At 46.3% G+C, this 13,270-nt stretch overlaps 13 non-coding genes across 13 annotated transcripts; 6 read left to right on the top strand and 7 right to left on the bottom strand.

Annotated features, from left to right (window-relative positions):
* Positions 1-966: 966 nt before the first annotated feature.
* On the bottom strand, positions 967-1,078 carry trnal-caa (transfer RNA leucine (anticodon CAA)). The gene is made up of 2 exons: positions 1,041-1,078; positions 967-1,012 (listed from the first exon to the last, which is right to left on the bottom strand). It is a non-coding gene; the product is annotated as a tRNA-Leu (tRNA).
* Positions 1,079-1,235: 157 nt separating this feature from the next.
* trnar-ccu (transfer RNA arginine (anticodon CCU)) lies at positions 1,236-1,308 on the top strand. Its single transcript has one exon. It is a non-coding gene; the product is annotated as a tRNA-Arg (tRNA).
* Positions 1,309-2,828: 1,520 nt separating this feature from the next.
* On the bottom strand, positions 2,829-2,940 carry trnal-caa (transfer RNA leucine (anticodon CAA)). The gene is made up of 2 exons: positions 2,903-2,940; positions 2,829-2,874 (listed from the first exon to the last, which is right to left on the bottom strand). It is a non-coding gene; the product is annotated as a tRNA-Leu (tRNA).
* A 157-nt stretch (positions 2,941-3,097) lies between these two features.
* Positions 3,098-3,170, top strand: trnar-ccu (transfer RNA arginine (anticodon CCU)). Its single transcript has one exon. It is a non-coding gene; the product is annotated as a tRNA-Arg (tRNA).
* Positions 3,171-4,116: 946 nt separating this feature from the next.
* Positions 4,117-4,228, bottom strand: trnal-caa (transfer RNA leucine (anticodon CAA)). Its single transcript has 2 exons — positions 4,191-4,228; positions 4,117-4,162 (listed from the first exon to the last, which is right to left on the bottom strand). It is a non-coding gene; the product is annotated as a tRNA-Leu (tRNA).
* A 157-nt stretch (positions 4,229-4,385) lies between these two features.
* Positions 4,386-4,458, top strand: trnar-ccu (transfer RNA arginine (anticodon CCU)). The gene has a single exon. It is a non-coding gene; the product is annotated as a tRNA-Arg (tRNA).
* Positions 4,459-6,254: 1,796 nt separating this feature from the next.
* Positions 6,255-6,366, bottom strand: trnal-caa (transfer RNA leucine (anticodon CAA)). Its single transcript has 2 exons — positions 6,329-6,366; positions 6,255-6,300 (listed from the first exon to the last, which is right to left on the bottom strand). It is a non-coding gene; the product is annotated as a tRNA-Leu (tRNA).
* Positions 6,367-6,523: 157 nt separating this feature from the next.
* trnar-ccu (transfer RNA arginine (anticodon CCU)) lies at positions 6,524-6,596 on the top strand. The gene has a single exon. It is a non-coding gene; the product is annotated as a tRNA-Arg (tRNA).
* Positions 6,597-9,335: 2,739 nt separating this feature from the next.
* Positions 9,336-9,447, bottom strand: trnal-caa (transfer RNA leucine (anticodon CAA)). The gene is made up of 2 exons: positions 9,410-9,447; positions 9,336-9,381 (listed from the first exon to the last, which is right to left on the bottom strand). It is a non-coding gene; the product is annotated as a tRNA-Leu (tRNA).
* A 157-nt stretch (positions 9,448-9,604) lies between these two features.
* trnar-ccu (transfer RNA arginine (anticodon CCU)) lies at positions 9,605-9,677 on the top strand. Its single transcript has one exon. It is a non-coding gene; the product is annotated as a tRNA-Arg (tRNA).
* A 1,520-nt stretch (positions 9,678-11,197) lies between these two features.
* On the bottom strand, positions 11,198-11,309 carry trnal-caa (transfer RNA leucine (anticodon CAA)). Its single transcript has 2 exons — positions 11,272-11,309; positions 11,198-11,243 (listed from the first exon to the last, which is right to left on the bottom strand). It is a non-coding gene; the product is annotated as a tRNA-Leu (tRNA).
* A 157-nt stretch (positions 11,310-11,466) lies between these two features.
* On the top strand, positions 11,467-11,539 carry trnar-ccu (transfer RNA arginine (anticodon CCU)). The gene has a single exon. It is a non-coding gene; the product is annotated as a tRNA-Arg (tRNA).
* A 1,519-nt stretch (positions 11,540-13,058) lies between these two features.
* trnal-caa (transfer RNA leucine (anticodon CAA)) lies at positions 13,059-13,170 on the bottom strand. Its single transcript has 2 exons — positions 13,133-13,170; positions 13,059-13,104 (listed from the first exon to the last, which is right to left on the bottom strand). It is a non-coding gene; the product is annotated as a tRNA-Leu (tRNA).
* Between the last annotated feature and the right edge of the window lie 100 nt (positions 13,171-13,270).

The following is a 13,270-nucleotide window of genomic DNA, read 5'->3' on the forward strand; positions in this document are numbered from 1 at the left end:
GTGGAGTCGTGCCCGGTCCCTCCGTAAGCAGAGTGGCGCAGCGGAAGCGTGCTGTGCCCATAACCCAGAGGTCGATGGATCGAAACCATCCTCTGCTAGGTGTCCTTTAGTTAAAAGCCTGCATGGCTCTGGGAAAACTTTGGCAAGACATTAGGTCGTTTCAACATGAGTCCTCATCTTTGGAATCCCAGCTGTACTTTTTTCCTAATTACAAGCTTATCCAAGAGACCTGGAGCCTCAGTTATAAAGCGCGCGTACTCAAAGATTTGTTCGTAAAGTGTGCGTCCCCAGAATCCACGGCAAAGTCCATATTTATTTAAACTGTCTTTGACGTGAAAAAGTGCCTAGCGCCACGTCAGGGTCTGAGCAGGCGCACGCGCTTTTCCTTGTCCGATTGCTGTAGGTTTTTGGAATTATAAGCCATTTTTTGCTGCTCTAAAACGATTTAAACATCGACAGGCGCTCTTTTATATGTCAATGGCATTAATTGGGCATCGATTAAAATTCTGCAGCTTTTCAGCTGCGCCCAATTTCAAGCTCATTTACGTTTTCTAAATTTCACGCCTGAAAGTGAGGCGTACTCGTGTTTTCTATGGGTACATTCGTTTTATGAATCACACGTGCGCGCTTTTGAGAAATGATCGTAAGATCAAATTTAGGACGTTTTCTACGCAGCATTTTGTAAATGAGGCCCCACATTTCTAGTAGAGAGAGTCTGAAATTGGCACATTCAGATCCACCCATTGCTCAAGTGATGTTAATGAAGAAATGTATTCAGAGCATGTTGTGGGAAATGAGATTTGTTCCTCGGAGAAAGTTTGAAATTGTCCCTTTCCGATATTCCAATTGATGCCAGTGCTTACATTTAGGGCATTGCTTAATTGAAAACTTGTTGTAAATGAGATTTGCACCAAGGCATCCAGAAGAAGAAACGATGATAGTTTTAATGCCTCGCCAAAAACCTTCTGTCAGAAGTGGGATTTCAACCCACGCCTCCATTGGGAGACCAGAAACCTCACAAACTGAGAAGGTCGAACATCCTTGAGTCTGGCGCCTTAGACCGCTCGGCCATTCTGACACGTCGGGTGCAGGCCAAAACAGATGAACTGTGTCCAAAGTCATGTCAGTTCTCTGTTCTCCCAACATGTAATGCAATCCATTGTAGCATGTCTGTGTTTGTTGATGGTCCAACAGAACACGGTCCAACAGAACACGGTCCACGGTTGTGACCGCATGCCCCAGTGGCCTAATGGATAAGGCACTGGCCTCCTAAGCCAGGGATTGTGGGTTCGAGTCCCGTCTGTGGTGCGCTTCAGCAGAGTGGCGCAGCGGAAGCGTGCTGGGCCCATAACCCAGAGGTCGATGGATCGAAACCATCCTCTGCTAAGAGCCCTTTTCTTAAAAGCTTGCGGCTCTGAGAAACCGCTGGCAGGCCGTTATGCCGTTTCACCGTGATTAGAAAGGCAGCTGCACTTTTTTCTTAATTACAAGTTTAAGACGGCCGAATCCTTGGCATGGTGCCAACATTCTACATCAGAGTGGCCTGCTATGCCAGGGACTGTAGGTTGAGTGGTGGCCGGGTTGCGTCAGAGCAGAGTGGCGCAGCGGAAGCGTGCTGGGCCCATAACCCAGAGGTCGATGGATCGAAACCATCCTCTGCTAGAAGTCCTTTAATTAAAAGCCTGCATGGCTCTGGCTCTCAGAAAACGCTGACAAAACATTACGCCGTTTCACCACGAGTCCTCATCTTGGAAAGGCGGCTGTACCTCATTTCTTAATTACAAGTGTATTCAAGACACCTGAATCCTTGGCATGATGCCAACATTCTACATCCATGTGGCCTGCTCAGCTAGGGACTGTAGGTGGAGTCGTGCCCAGTCCCTCCGTAAGCAGAGTGGCGCAGCGGAAGCGTGCTGGGCCCATAACCCAGAGGTCGATGGATCGAAACCATCCTCTGCTAGGTGTCCTTTAGTTAAAAGCCTGTATGGCTCTGGGAAAACGTTGGCAAGACATTAGGTCGTTTCAACATGAGTCCTCATCTTTGGAATCCCAGCTGTACTTTTTTCCTAATTACAAGCTTATCCAAGAGACCTAGAGCCTCAGTTACAAAGCGCGCGTACGCAAAGATTTGTTCGTAAAGTGTGCGTCCCCAGAATCCACGGCAAAGTCCATATTTATTTAAACTGTCTTTGACGTGGAAAAGTGCCTAGCGCCACGTCAGGGTCTGAGCAGGCGCACGCGCTTTTCCTTGTCCGATTGCTGTAGGTTTTTGGAATTATAAGCCATTTTTTGCTGCTCTAAAACGATTTAAACATCGACAGGCGCACTTTTATATGTCAATGGCATTAATTGGGCATCGATTAAAATTCTGCAGCTGTTCAGCTGCGCCCAATTTCAAGCTCATTTACGTTTTCTAAATTTCACGCCTGAAAGTGAGGCGTACTCGTGTTTTCTATGGGTACATTCGTTTTATGAATCACACGTGCGCGCTTTTGAGAAATGATCGTAATATCAAATTTAGGACGTTTTCTACGCAGCATTTTGTAAATGAGGCCCCACATTTCTAGTAGACAGAGTCTGAAATTGGCACATTCAGATCCACCCATTGCTCAAGTGATGTTAATGAAAAAATGTATTCAGAGCATGTTGTGGGAAATGAGATTTGTTCCTAGGAGAAAGTTTAAAATTGTCCCTTTCCGATATTCCAATTAATGACAGTGCTTACATTTAGGGCATCGCTTAATTGAAAACTTGTTGTAAATGAGATTTGCACCAAGGCATCCAGAAGAAGAAACGATGATAGTTTTAATGCCTCGCCAAAAACCTTCTGTCAGAAGTGGGATTTGAACCCACGCCTCCATTGGGAGACCAGAAACCTCACAAACTGAGAAGGTCGAACATCCTTGAGTCTGGCGCCTTAGACCGCTCGGCCATTCTGACACGTCGGGTGCAGGCCAAAACAGATGAACTGTGTCCAAAGTCATGTCAGTTCTCTGTTCTCCCAACATGTAATGCAATCCATTGTAGCATGTCTGTGTTTGTTGATGGTCCAACAGAACACGGTCCAACAGAACACGGTCCATGGTTGTGACCGCATGCCCCAGTGGCCTAATGGATAAGGCACTGGCCTCCTAAGCCAGGGATTGTGGGTTCGAGTCCCATCTGGGGTGCGCTTCAGCAGAGTGGCGCAGCGGAAGCGTGCTGGGCCCATAACCCAGAGGTCGATGGATCGAAACCATCCTCTGCTAGGTGTCCTTTAGTTGAAAGCCTGCATGGCTCTGGGAAAACGTTGGCAAGACATTAGGTCGTTTCAACATGAGTCCTCATCTTTGGAATCCCAGCTGTACTTTTTTCCTAATTACAAGCTTATCCAAGAGACCTGGAGCCTCAGTTATAAAGCGCGCGTACGCAAAGATTTGTTCGTAAAGTGTGCGTCCCCAGAATCCACGGCAAAGTCCATATTTATTTAAACTGTCTTTGACGTGGAAAAGTGCCTAGCGCCACGTCAGGGTCTGAGCAGGCGCACGCGCTTTTCCTTGTCCGATTGCTGTAGGTTTTTGGAATTATAAGCCATTTTTTGCTGCTCTAAAACGATTTAAACATCGACAGGCGCTCTTTTATATGTCAATGGCATTAATTGGGCATCGATTAAAATTCTGCAGCTGTTCAGCTGCGCCCAATTTCAAGCTCATTTACGTTTTCTAAATTTCACGCCTGAAAGTGAGGCGTACTCGTGTTTTCTATGGGTACATTCGTTTTATGAATCACACGTGCGCGCTTTTGAGAAATGATCGTAAGATCAAATTTAGGACGTTTTCTACGCAGCATTTTGTAAATGAGGCCCCACATTTCTAGTAGAGAGAGTCTGAAATTGGCACATTCAGATCCACCCATTGCTCAAGTGATGTTAATGAAAAAATTTATTCAGAGCATGTTGTGGGAAATGAGATTTGTTCCTAGGAGAAAGTTTGAAATTGTCCCTTTCCGATATTCCAATTGATGACAGTGCTTACATTTAGGGCATCGCTTAATTGAAAACTTGTTGTAAATGAGATTTGCACCAAGGCATCCAGAAGAAGAAACGATGATAGTTTTAATGCCTCGCCAAAAACCTTCTGTCAGAAGTGGGATTTGAACCCACGCCTCCATTGGGAGACCAGAAACCTCACAAACTGAGAAGGTCGAACATCCTTGAGTCTGGCGCCTTAGACTGCTCGGCCATTCTGACACGTCGGGTGCAGGCCAAAACAGATGAACTGTGTCCAAAGTCATGTCAGTTCTCTGTTCTCCCAACATGTAATGCAATCCATTGTAGCATGTCTGTGTTTGTTAATGGTCCAACAGAACACGGTCCAACAGAACACGGTCCACGGTTGTGACCGCATGCCCCAGTGGCCTAATGGATAAGGCACTGGCCTCCTAAGCCAGGGATTGTGGGTTCGAGTCCCATCTGGGGTGCGCTTCAGCAGAGTGGCGCAGCGGAAGCGTGCTGGGCCCATAACCCAGAGGTCGATGGATCGAAACCATCCTCTGCTAAGAGCCCTTTTCTTAAAAGCTTGCGGCTCTGAGAAACCGCTGGCAGGCCGTTATGCCGTTTCACCGTGATTAGAAAGGCAGCTGTACTTTTTTCTTAATTACAAGTTTAAGACGGCCGAATCCTTGGCATGGTGCCAACATTCTACATCAGAGTGGCCTGCTATGCCAGGGACTGTAGGTTGAGTGGTGGCCAGGTTGCGTCAAAGCAGAGTGGCGCAGCGGAAGCGTGCTGGGCCCATAACCCAGAGGTCGATGGATCGAAACCATCCTCTGCTAAGAGCCCTTTTCTTAAAAGCTTGCGGCTCTGAGAAACCGCTGGCAGGCCGTTATGCCGTTTCACCGTAATTAGAAAGGCAGCTGTACTTTTTTCTTAATTACAAGTTTAAGACGGCCGAATCCTTGGCATGGTGCCAACATTCTACATCAGAGTGGCCTGCTATGCCAGGGACTGTAGGTTGAGTGGTGGCCAGGTTGCGTCAGAGCAGAGTGGCGCAGCGGAAGCGTGCTGGGCCCATAACCCAGAGGTCGATGGATCGAAACCATCCTCTGCTAGAAGTCCTTTAATTAAAAGCCTGCATGGCTCTGGCTCTCAGAAAACGCTGACAAAACATTACGCCGTTTCAGCACGAGTCCTCATCTTGGAAAGGCGGCTGTACCTCATTTCTTAGTTACAAGTGTATTCAAGACACCTGAATCCTTGGCATGATGCCAACATTCTACATCCGTGTGGCCTGCTCAGCTAGGGACTGTAGGTGGAGTCGTGCCTGGTCCCTCCGTAAGCAGGGTGGCGCAGCGGAAGCGTGCTGGGCCCTTAACCAAGAGGTCGATGGATCAAAACCGTCCTCTGCTAGGTGTCCTTTAGTTAAAAGCCTGCATGGCTCTGGGAAAACTTTGGCAAGACATTAGGTCCTTTCAACATGAGTCCTCATCTTTGGAATCCCAGCTGTACTTTTTTCCTAATTACAAGCTTATCCAAGAGACCTGGAGCCTCAGTTATAAAGCGCGCGTACGCAAAGATTTGTTCGTAAAGTGTGCGTCCCCAGAATCCACGGCAAAGTCCATATTTATTTAAACTGTCTTTGACGTGGAAAAGTGCCTAGCGCCACGTCAGGGTCTGAGCAGGCGCACGCGCTTTTCCTTGTCCGATTGCTGTAGGTTTTTGGAATTATAAGCCATTTTTTGCTGCTCTAAAACGATTTAAACATTGACAGGCGCTCTTTTATATGTCAATGGCATTAAATGGGCATCGATTAAAATTCTGCAGCTGTTCACCTGCGCCCAATTTCAAGCTCATTTACGTTTTCTAAATTTCACGCCTGAAAGTGAGGCGTACTCGTGTTTTCTATGGGTACATTCGTTTTATGAATCACACGTGCGCGCTTTTGAGAAATGTTCGTAAGATCAAATTTAGGACGTTTTCTACGCAGCATTTTGTAAATGAGGCCCCACATTTCTAGTAGAGAGAGTCTGAAATTGGCACATTCAGATCCACCCATTGCTCAAGTGATGTTAATGAAAAAATGTATTCAGAGCATGTTGTGGGAAATGAGATTTGTTCCTAGGAGAAAGTTTGAAATTGTCCCTTTCCGATATTCCAATTGATGACAGTGCTTACATTTAGGGCATCGCTTAATTGAAAACTTGTTGTAAATGAGATTTGCACCAAGGCATCCAGAAGAAGAAACGATGATAGTTTTAATGCCTCGCCAAAAACCTTCTGTCAGAAGTGGGATTTGAACCCACGCCTCCATTGGGAGACCAGAAACCTCACAAACTGAGAAGGTCGAACATCCTTGAGTCTGGTGCCTTAGACCGCTCGGCCATTCTGACACGTTGGGTGCAGGCCAAAACAGATGAACTGTGTCCAAAGTCATGTCAGTTCTCTGTTCTCCCAACATGTAATGCAATCCATTGTAGCATGTCTGTGTTTGTTGATGGTCCAACAGAACACGGTCCAACAGAACACGGTCCACGGTTGTGACCGCATGCCCCAGTGGCCTAATGGATAAGGCACTGGCCTCCTAAGCCAGGGATTGTGGGTTCGAGTCCCATCTGGGGTGCGCTTCAGCAGAGTGGTTTTCTGAATGGCTGGTGTCATCTACTGGGTCACCTCAGGGGTGTGTCTTATCCCCTCTACTGTTTATTTTATATACAAATGATTGTAGGAGCAGTTTTAAAAACAGACATATTTTAAAATTTGCTGATGACTCTGTAATTGTAAGTCTATTGAGTGAGGAGGACATAATGCAGGGCCCTGTGGTTGATGATTTTGTGAACTGGTGCCAAAATGCTTTCTTAAAACTAAACACTCTTAAAACCAAGGAAATGACTATTGATTTTAGTACTAAGAGGAAACTAACTCAACTCCAACAAACTAATATAAATGGAATGAATATTGAGAGTGTGGAACAGTATAAATACTTGGGTACTATTTTGGACAACAAATTGTCATTTTCTCCAAACACTGAGGTTCTGTGTAAGAAGGGGCAGCAAAGATTGTATTGCTTACGGAAATTACGGTCATTTCATGTGGACAAAACATTGATGAGTATGTTTTACAGATCCTATGTTGAGTCGTTGCTGTCTTTTTCACTGATGTGTTGGTTTAATTCTCTAAATGTGAAAAATAAGAGAAGTTTAGAGAGAATTGTAAACCAGGGAAGTAAAATAACAGGGAGGAAGCAGATGTCTATGGCCCAGTTATATGGCAGAGAGGTTTTAGGGAAAGCTTAGAGTATTTTATTGGATGATTCCCACCCTATCTATAAGGAGTTTGACCTTCTCCCCTCAGGTATTAGGTACAGGATCATTATCAGCAAAACAAACCGTTTTAAACATTCATTTGACCCATCAGCTGTGAAACTTTTAAATATGAGATAATGTATTTTAAAATTCCTTTGTAAATTGGGTGAATGTTTTTGTGTTGTTTTTTATGTTCTGTGTGATATACTTGTATGCTGCAACAAAATTGCCTTCGGGAAATGAAATAAAGTTGAACTGAACTGAACTGAACTGAGTGGCGCAGCGGAAGCGTGCTGGGCCCATAACCCAGAGGTCGATGGATCGAAACCATCCTCTGCTAAGAGCCCTTTTCTTAAAAGCTTGCGGCTCTGAGAAACCGCTGGCAGGCCGTTATGCCGTTTCACCGTGATTAGAAAGGCAGCTGTACTTTTTTCTTAATTACAAGTTTAAGACGGCCGAATCCTTGGCATGGTGCCAACATTCTACATCAGAGTGGCCTGCTATGCCAAGGACTGTAGGTTGAGTGGTGGCCGGGTTGCGTCAAAGCAGAGTGGCGCAGCGGAAGCGTGCTGGGCCCATAACCCAGAGGTCGATGGATCGAAACCATCCTCTGCTAAGAGCCCTTTTCTTAAAAGCTTGCGGCTCTGAGAAACCGCTGGCAGGCCGTTATGCCGTTTCACCGTAATTAGAAAGGCAGCTGTACTTTTTTCTTAATTACAAGTTTAAGACGGCCGAATCCTTGGCATGGTGCCAACATTCTACATCAGAGTGGCCTGCTATGCCAGGGACTGTAGGTTGAGTGGTGGCCGGGTTGCGTCAGAGCAGAGTGGCGCAGCGGAAGCGTGCTGGGCCCATAACCCAGAGGTCGATGGATCGAAACCATCCTCTGCTAGAAGGCCTTTAATTAAAAGCCTGCATGGCTCTGGCTCTCAGAAAACGCTGACAAAACATTACGCCGTTTCACCACGAGTCCTCGTCTTGGAAAGGCGGCTGTACCTCATTTCTTAATTACAAGTGTATTCAAGACACCTGAATCCTTGGCATGATGCCAACATTCTACATCCGTGTGGCCTGCTCAGCTAGGGACTGTAGGTGGAGTCGTGCCCGGTCCCTCCGTAAGCAGAGTGGCGCAGCGGAAGCGTGCTGGGCCCATAACCCAGAGGTCGATGGATCGAAACCATCCTCTGCTAGGTGTCCTTTAGTTAAAAGCCTGCATGGCTCTGGGAAAACTTTGGCAAGACATTAGGTCGTTTCAACATGAGTCCTCATCTTTGGAATCCCAGCTGTACTTTTTTCCTAATTACAAGCTTATCCAAGAGACCTGGAGCCTCAGTTATAAAGCGCGCGTACGCAAAGATTTGTTCGTAAAGTGTGCGTCCCCAGAATCCACGGCAAAGTCCATATTTATTTAAACTGTCTTTGACGTGGAAAAGTGCCTAGCGCCACGTCAGGGTCTGAGCAGGCGCACGCACTTTTCCTTGTCCGATTGCTGTAGGTTTTTGGAATTATAAGCCATTTTTTGCTGCTCTAAAACGATTTAAACATCGACAGGCGCTCTTTTATATGTCAATGGCATTAATTGGGCATCGATTAAAATTCTGCAGCTGTTCAGCTGCGCCCAATTTCAAGCTCATTTACGTTTTCTAAATTTCACGCCTGAAAGTGAGGCGTACTCGTGTTTTCTATGGGTACATTCGTTTTATGAATCACACGTGCGCGCTTTTGAGAAATGATCGTAAGATCAAATTTAGGACGTTTTCTACGCAGCATTTCTAAATGAGGCCCCACATTTCTAGTAGAGAGAGTCTGAAATTGGCACATTCAGATCCACCCATTGCTCAAGTGATGTTAATGAAAAAATGTATTCAGAGCATGTTGTGGGAAATGAGATTTGTTCCTAGGAGAAAGTTTGAAATTGTCCCTTTCCGATATTCCAATTGATGACAGTGCTTACATTTAGGGCATCGCTTAATTGAAAACTTGTTGTAAATGAGATTTGCACCAAGGCATCCAGAAGAAGAAACGATGATAGTTTTAATGCCTCGCCAAAAACCTTCTGTCAGAAGTGGGATTTGAACCCACGCCTCCATTGGGAGACCAGAAACCTCACAAACTGAGAAGGTCGAACATCCTTGAGTCTGGCGCCTTAGACCGCTCGGCCATTCTGACACGTCGGGTGCAGGCCAAAACAGATGAACTGTGTCCAAAGTCATGTCAGTTCTCTGTTCTCCCAACATGTAATGCAATCCATTGTAGCATGTCTGTGTTTGTTGATGGTCCAACAGAACACGGTCCAACAGAACACGGTCCACGGTTGTGACCGCATGCCCCAGTGGCCTAATGGATAAGGCACTGGCCTCCTAAGCCAGGGATTGTGGGTTCGAGTCCCATCTGGGGTGCGCTTCAGCAGAGTGGCGCAGCGGAAGCGTGCTGGGCCCATAACCCAGAGGTCGATGGATCGAAACCATCCTCTGCTAAGAGCCCTTTTCTTAAAAGCTTGCGGCTCTGAGAAACCGCTGGCAGGCCGTTATGCCGTTTCACCGTGATTAGAAAGGCAGCTGTACTTTTTTCTTAATTACAAGTTTAAGACGGCCGAATCCTTGGCATGGTGCCAACATTCTACATCAGAGTGGCCTGCTATGCCAGGGACTGTAGGTTGAGTGGTGGCCAGGTTGCGTCAGAGCAGAGTGGCGCAGCGGAAGCGTGCTGGGCCCATAACCCAGAGGTCGATGGATCGAAACCATCCTCTGCTAGAAGTCCTTTAATTAAAAGCCTGCATGGCTCTGGCTCTCAGAAAACGCTGACAAAACATTACGCCGTTTCAGCACGAGTCCTCATCTTGGAAAGGCGGCTGTACCTCATTTCTTAATTACAAGTGTATTCAAGACACCTGAATCCTTGGCATGATGCCAACATTCTACATCCGTGTGGCCTGCTCAGCTAGGGACTGTAGGTGGAGTCGTGCCTGGTCCCTCCGTAAGCAGGGTGGCGCAGCGGAAGCGTGCTGGGCCCTTAATCCAGAGGTCGATGGATCAAAACCGTCCTCTGCTAGGTGTCCTTTAGTTAAAAGCCTGCATGGCTCTGGGAAAACTTTGGCAAGACATTAGGTCGTTTCAACATGAGTCCTCATCTTTGGAATCCCAGCTGTACTTTTTTCCTAATTACAAGCTTATCCAAGAGACCTGGAGCCTCAGTTATAAAGCGCGCGTACGCAAAGATTTGTTCGTAAAGTGTGCGTCCCCAGAATCCACGGCAAAGTCCATATTTATTTAAACTGTCTTTGACGTGGAAAAGTGCCTAGCGCCACGTCAGGGTCTGAGCAGGCGCACGCGCTTTTCCTTGTCCGATTGCGGTAGGTTTTTGGAATTATAAGCCATTTTTTGCTGCTCTAAAACGATTTAAACATCGACAGGCGCTCTTTTATATGTCAATGGCATTAATTGGGCATCGATTAAAATTCTGCAGCTGTTCAGCTGCGCCCAATTTCAAGCTCATTTACGTTTTCTAAATTTCACGCCTGAAAGTGAGGCGTACTCGTGTTTTCTATGGGTACATTCGTTTTATGAATCACACGTGCGCGCTTTTGAGAAATGATTGTAAGATCAAATTTAGGACGTTTTCTACGCAGCATTTTGTAAATGAGGCCCCACATTTCTAGTAGAGAGAGTCTGAAATTGGCACATTCAGATCCACCCATTGCTCAAGTGATGTTAATGAAAAAATGTATTCAGAGCATGTTGTGGGAAATGAGATTTGTTCCTAGGAGAAAGTTTGAAATTGTCCCTTTCCGATATTCCAATTGATGACAGTGCTTACATTTAGGGCATTGCTTAATTGAAAACTTGTTGTAAATGAGATTTGCACCAAGGCATCCAGAAGAAGAAACGATGATAGTTTTAATGCCTCGCCAAAAACCTTCTGTCAGAAGTGGGATTTGAACCCACGCCTCCATTGGGAGACCAGAAACCTCACAAACTGAGAAGGTCAAACATCCTTGAGTCTGGCGCCTTAGACCGCTCGGCCATTCTGACACGTCGGGTGCAGGCCAAAACAGATGAACTGTGTCCAAAGTCATGTCAGTTCTCTGTTCTCCCAACATGTAATGCAATCCATTGTAGCATGTCTGTGTTTGTTGATGGTCCAACAGAACACGGTCCAACAGAACACGGTCCACGGTTGTGACCGCATGCCCCAGCGGCCTAATGGATAAGGCACTGGCCTCCTAAGCCAGGGATTGTGGGTTCGAGTCCCATCTGGGGTGCGCTTCAGCAGTGTGGCGCAGCGGAAGCGTGCTGGGCCCATAACCCAGAGGTCGATGGATCGAAACCATCCTCTACTAAGAGCCCTTTTCTTAAAAGCTTGCGGCTCTGAGAAACCGCTGGCAGGCCGTTATGCCGTTTCACCGTGATTAGAAAGGCAGCTGTACTTTTTTCTTAATTACAAGTTTAAGACGGCCGAATCCTTGGCATGGTGCCAACATTCTACATCAGAGTGGCCTGCTATGCCAGGGACTGTAGGTTGAGTGGTGGCCAGGTTGCGTCAGAGCAGAGTGGCGCAGCGGAAGCGTGCTGGGCCCATAACCCAGAGGTCGATGGATCGAAACCATCCTCTGCTAGAAGTCCTTTAATTAAAAGCCTGCATGGCTCTGGCTCTCAGAAAACGCTGACAAAACATTACGCCGTTTCAGCACGAGTCCTCATCTTGGAAAGGCGGCTGTACCTCATTTCTTAATTACAAGTGTATTCAAGACACCTGAATCCTTGGCATGATGCCAACATTCTACATCCGTGTGGCCTGCTCAGCTAGGGACTGTAGGTGGAGTCGTGCCTGGTCCCTCCGTAAGCAGGGTGGCGCAGCGGAAGCGTGCTGGGCCCTTAACCTAGAGGTCGATGGATCAAAACCGTCCTCTGCTAGGTGTCCTTTAGTTAAAAGCCTGCATGGCTCTGGGAAAACTTTGGCAAGACATTTGGTCCTTTCAACATGAGTCCTCATCTTTGGAATCCCAGCTGTACTTTTTTCCTAATTACAAGCTTATCCAAGAGACCTGGAGCCTCAGTTATAAAGCGCGCGTACGCAAAGATTTGTTCGTAAAGTGTGCGTCCCCAGAATCCACGGCAAAGTCCATATTTATTTAAACTGTCTTTGACGTGGAAAAGTGCCTAGCGCCACGTCAGGGTCTGAGCAGGCGCACGCGCTTTTCCTTGTCCGATTGCTGTAGGTTTTTGGAATTATAAGCCATTTTTTGCTGCTCTAAAACGATTTAAACATCGACAGGCGCACTTTTATATGTCAATGGCATTAATTGGGCATCGATTTAAATTCTGCAGCTGTTCAGCTGCGCCCAATTTCAAGCTCATTTACGTTTTCTAAATTTCACGCCTGAAAGTGAGGTGTACTCGTGTTTTCTATGGGTACATTCGTTTTATGAATCACACGTGCGCGCTTTTGAGAAATGATCGTAAGATCAAATTTAGGACGTTTTCTACGCAGCATTTTGTAAATGAGGCCCCACATTTCTAGTAGAGAGAGTCTGAAATTGGCACATTCAGATCCACCCATTGCTCAAGTGATGTTAATGAAAAAATGTATTCAGAGCATGTTGTGGGAAATGAGATTTGTTCCTAGGAGAAAGTTTAAAATTGTCCCTTTCCGATATTCCAATAATGACAGTGCTTACATTTAGGGCATCGCTTAATTGAAAACTTATTGTAAATGAGATTTGCACCAAGGCATCCAGAAGAAGAAACGATGATAGTTTTAATGCCTCGCCAAAAACCTTCTGTCAGAAGTGGGATTTGAACCCACGCCTCCATTGGGAGACCAGAAACCTCACAAACTGAGAAGGTCGAACATCCTTGAGTCTGGCGCCTTAGACCGCTCGGCCATTCTGACATGTCGGGTGCAGGCCAAAACAGATGAACTGTGTCCAAAGTCATGTCAGTTCTCTGTTCTCCCAACATGTAATGCAATCCATTGTAGCATGTCTGTGTTT

This window comes from Paramisgurnus dabryanus, chromosome 6 (assembly GCF_030506205.2).
Source record: "Paramisgurnus dabryanus chromosome 6, PD_genome_1.1, whole genome shotgun sequence".
NCBI classification, from domain to species: domain Eukaryota; kingdom Metazoa; phylum Chordata; class Actinopteri; order Cypriniformes; family Cobitidae; genus Paramisgurnus; species Paramisgurnus dabryanus.